At 46.6% G+C, this 4981-nt stretch overlaps 1 pseudogene; it reads left to right on the top strand.

Moving 5' to 3' along the window:
- Positions 1 to 598: 598 nt before the first annotated feature.
- Positions 599 to 1402, top strand: LOC123945855 (annotated as a pseudogene).
- The last annotated feature ends 3579 nt before the right edge of the window (positions 1403 to 4981 follow it).

Genomic DNA, 4981 nt, shown 5'->3' with positions numbered 1-4981 from the left:
ACTCAGCAGTAGGGAATGGAAAAATAAATAAAACATGATTTCTGCCTTCAAGGACACACAACTGAGTTGGCAAGGCAGTTTGGGAAACAGGTAAGTTATAATGACGTGAGATAAGTAATTATGTAGAGTTTGGTTGTACTCAGTATCGGATTTCCTTAAAATGTGGTAAGATCTAAATGAGGATCCAAGGCGATGAGACTACTTAACAAAGGTTGCATTTAAAAGGAATAAAGGTTTAATGAAGGAATAATCTCAGGAATCCTCCTCAAATGTTTCTTTTAAGAAGGTAGGTGTAGACTTGGCAAGGCTCAGCTTACAGAATGTAGAGACTTCCTTATTGCTAGGAACTGCGAGAGGAGGTGCGGAAATCTTCCAGGCTGAAACCATCCGTTCTAGGCCCATATTTTCCACCACAACCAAATCGCTCATCCTTTACCAAATTTCATTTTTGGACATTGAAATACAACATATGGGGTTTTGAAACTCAGTGTTGGGAGTTGAAGCTCGAGCGGCTGTGCACCCAAAAGAGGAATTGGGGCCCAGCCGCTCCTCCTCACTCCAGGCCAGGCCCTGCTCCACCTGAGTCCCTCTGGTTCAGATGGGCTGGGCCAAGTGTGTCCCAGTCACTCCAGTGTGACCTCTGCCGCACAGCAAGCCTCTGGCTGGAGTGGTCAACCCCAGTTCACCTAGTGCCTGTGTGCTGCACGCTCCCATCCAGCTGGAGAGCTCACCAGAGCCAACCCTACAAGCAGCGTAGCAGCTGGAGGGTTCTAATTAGGCCAAGACCCAGATCCCCACTCTCCTACCCTTGACATTGCATGGACACCTATGAAGACCAGCAGCGGAGAGCCCCCAAGCCGACTGGTGAACTGCTAGGTGAAGAATTTGAGACCAAAGCCCCCACGTTGGATCTTTCCCCAGAGCCTGCTCTGCCTCTACAAGCTACTTCACCTTCTGAGTTGGACTTGCCTCGGGCACCCAGTTTTCCTTTGAGGACCAGATGCCACCCCGGGGGCCAGACTGAGCTCCCCTCCAAGCACGTATTCTCCAAGGAGAAAGCAGGACAGCCCTCAGAAACCCCTTGGCCATCCAGGGCTTGGGCGAGCCCTTGAGAGACCCTGAGACTCCCTGATCATCACGTTCTGAGCCTAACAGATGGACAGTGGATGGCAAGGGACTACGGAGCTGTCCCCTCACCACCCCACAAGATGATAACTCCCCTGGGACTATGACATCACCACAGGGGAAGCAGTCTTCTTCCTTGAGTGAAAATGCTAGGGAAGGAAAGGAAGGGGCCATTCTGGGAACCAGATGACTTTTGAAAATGGGGGGCCAAGTATGGGAGCAGGACCAGGACCAGGACTAGGAAAATCAATACTTTCCAAACTTGGTGGAGAGCTAGAGTGAGCACAGCCCCAGCACTGGGTTCACAGGGGCCTCGTGATATTGTGTCCTCTCAACCCCTTCTTTCCCTGGGTGACTAGAAAGCCTCGTTGTCTTCCAACCCCCAACCTCCCCCAAACTACCAACTCTAGGACTGAGTGTTTTCTTGGGCTTTCTTTGTGTTTCATGTGTTTCTGGTATATTAAAGGAGGTGATTTTAAATGAAAAAAAGAAAAAGAAAAACACAACATATAAACAGAAAAAACCTTGAATTTTATAGGAAAGTTGGCACTATAAATTGTAGCATTGACGAGGACCTTAGAAATCTTTTTACGGGTCCACTCCTTTTACTGATAGCACATCTGAAGGCCAGAGCTGAAGTGACTTGCTCAAGGTCACATAACTAGTTAGTAGCAGAGGCAGAAAGTGGGCAGTCTCCTGACTTGTCTAGTGCTACATTGCCGATGGTATCTCTGAGACAACTGGAGATTTTTTTTTTTTTTAATTTGACAGAGAGAGAGAGCAAGCAATCACAAGAAGACAGAGAGGCAGGCAGAGGGGGAGGAAGAAGCAGGCTCCCTGCTGAGCAGAGAGCCGGATGTGGGGCTTGATCCCAGGACCCTGAGATTGTGACCTGAGCCCAAGGCAGCCGCTTAACCCACTGAGCCACCCAGGCGCCCCTGGAGATGTTTTGTTTTGTGTGTGTGTGTGTTTTGGAGATGTTTTTATAGAAAGAAAAAGATAACAAAAAATCCTTCTCAGCCCACCCATGTAGTAAGATCTAATCACGTACAACAGACTGTTTAAAAAGAAACGTGACAGGCTCAGAGGTGTACTAGAAAGTACTTGGCACCGTGTCCTGTTCACTCCCATCCCTTCCCATCACACACGTTCCATGATCTTTGGTGGCAAGTATGCCCCTCCAGCCTGGGTATTTTCCTTGGGTTGGATGTGCTATTAGTTACCTTTTTAGGGCAGCCTGGACTGACAGAGTCCCTATTCTTGGTTGCTTTTTCTATGTAGGAAGTTGTAAAAGGTCCAGTCAGAACTTGTAGACATCACTGCAGAATACTTGCCTTCAAAGGGGAGAATCTTTGTTTAGGGCTTTGTGCACCAATGCGCGCGCGCGCGCGCGCACACACACACACACACACACACACACACACACACACTGTGCTAGCCATATGAGCTGGACCAGTTTCTAGCTAACCCCCTCTTCTAACTGGTTTTGGCTTGGGAGTCTGTGTGATCCTGTGTTGTTCACCAAGGCCAAATTAGCTTCCATTCATCCTACATTCCAAATGAAACCTCAAGTATCTCTTTTATATCCCTTCTACTCAGGGTGACATAATCATAAACAATCCTCTGTAAAATATTCCACAGGTCTACATCTGCTTTCCTTTCCTCATCTCCCAAAAGGAGATGAGCACAAACAGAACTTCCAGAAATTTCTCCGGCAGCTGTTTGCATATACCACTACTTCTCCAGTTCAGTCCCGAGGGTGTTTTCTACTGTCTGTTTATATTTGTGTTACCTAAGAAATAAATGCTCTTAATTTAAGAACAAATGAACAGTGAGTGGTGGTGAAGTTCTAGGCAGGAAGGACATAAATCTCACCTAATTGATCTTGTTCACGGAGAACTCACAAAAATGGCTTCAACCTCAACCGTCCTGCTTATACTCTAGAACCATTTGGTAACAACCGCTAACGTTAAAGAATTTGTATTCTTTTTTCCCAAGTGCCCTTATCGAAAAACAGAAAGAATTCTCTGCCTTTGCTTAACAAAGGGAGTCTTTCCAAGGAAAGTGTCATTAGAAAGGAAGAAAGGAAGGAAGGAAGGAAGAAAATCCAGACAAAGGAAATCTTTTCTAATTATGAAAGGGATCCATGACTCTGGAGATGGACCTCGCACATGCCTCAAGCCAACAGAAGTGCTGCCCACTGGGAGGCAATAATGGGAGCTGGTGAGAGCTCAGAGCCCCTGGTTCATCACATCTTGACTGCAGTGTTTCCTGGAGGACAACCTCATCAAGGTGTGGTAAAAGCTCTGATTCTGGATTCACACCGCGCTGGATCCCAATCCAGGTTCACCAGTCACAGTCTCTGTGAGGAAGTTACTGTCTTTCTGAAGATCAGATGGGATTACCTATATTACATTCTTCCTGGGGTCACAGTTAGGATTAACTGAGATGACTCAGGTAGCAGCACTGAAGACTGGTGAAGCAGATCAGGGAGTGATCCTTGGAGACAAACAGAAGTCATCAGTAGGTAATGGAGAGCAGAGCCAGAATGCTCTGGGTGTGTAAAATGGCATGGCATGCCTCACTCATCTACTAGGGCCAAAAAGTTCCTGGCTAAGTTTAAGAGTTGCTCAATCAATTATAGACTTAAAGGATCATTGAGCATTCTTTGTTTCTCTTGGCAAAATCATGATTTGCAAAATCCTATTTGGCAAGAGGAATGTTCCAAAGTTCGTTCGTTCTTTCTTTCTTTTTTTTAGAAAATTATTTTAATTGCAAAAGTTGCATTACATGGACAACCTCTAGAGTTCCTTTCAGGTCACAGCATTCTGTGTCTGAGCATGGAATATGTGGTAGAAGGAACGTGCTTGGGCATTGGTGCCAGACGGCCCTAGAGTAAGCCTGGGAGCCACCTCTTGTCACCTGTAACTTGGTCAATGTTTGTCATCTCTCTGAAGCTCCATTTTTTCATCTGTATATGTGGGTATAATGATACCCACCTTACAGTATGGTTGTAAGAATGAAGTGAGAATATTATATGCACAAGTGCCTGACATGAGTAGGTAATGAATAAATGAGGGCACCTCTACCCTTCCTCTCCAAAGTTACCCAGTTGGGTGGGCCAAGTCTCTATGAACATCCCAAAGAGCTCTTCCTTAGGGATTGAAAGCTATGGATGAGGCTTTGCCACTTGAGCATATTTTCTATGCGACCTATTACTGAAGTAGCCCCTCAAAATTCTGTCAGGAGGAAGAAGGATGAGAGAAGTCAATGATAGAAACCTAGGGGTTGGAATTTTGGCCCCACTTAGCTGGCTGCTTTCAGGACAGCCCCCTACCCTGTATCTGTCCAGCCACTTACCCATTCAACAAATACTGATGGTGCATCAATTCTGTTAGCATTGCACCTGTGTCTGGCAGACAACAGTGAAGAATCAGTGACCCCTGCCCTTAAGAGTTCCCGGCCCCCTGGGAGAGACCTAGAAAAAGAAGTACACAGACGATTAACATATAGTCCCATGTCATCAGAGCCAAGAGAGGGGAAGTACAAAACGCCATGGGCATGGCAAGAACGGGGCTGTGTGCTTCCTGGGAGGCTACCTTGACATTACCTTAAATGTATTGAGTGAGGGGGAGGGAAAAGTCGATTTTTAGACTGTTTTTTAAAAGAAGAATATAATAATGGGGTTCCTGGGTAGCTCAGTGGGTTCAGCATCTGACTTGATTTCGGCTCAGGTCAAGATCTCAGGGTCCTGGGATGGAGCCCTGCTTCTGGCTCCCTGCTCAATGGGGAGCCTGCTTAAGATTCTCCTGCCCTGGGACGCCTGGGTGGCTCAGTTGGTTAAGCGGCTGCTTTC

The sequence above is a fragment of the Meles meles genome, chromosome 7 (genome assembly GCF_922984935.1).
Source record: "Meles meles chromosome 7, mMelMel3.1 paternal haplotype, whole genome shotgun sequence".
NCBI classification, from domain to species: domain Eukaryota; kingdom Metazoa; phylum Chordata; class Mammalia; order Carnivora; family Mustelidae; genus Meles; species Meles meles.
Note: the sequence above shows the minus strand (reverse complement) of the source record. Positions and strands in the feature narration are given on the sequence as shown.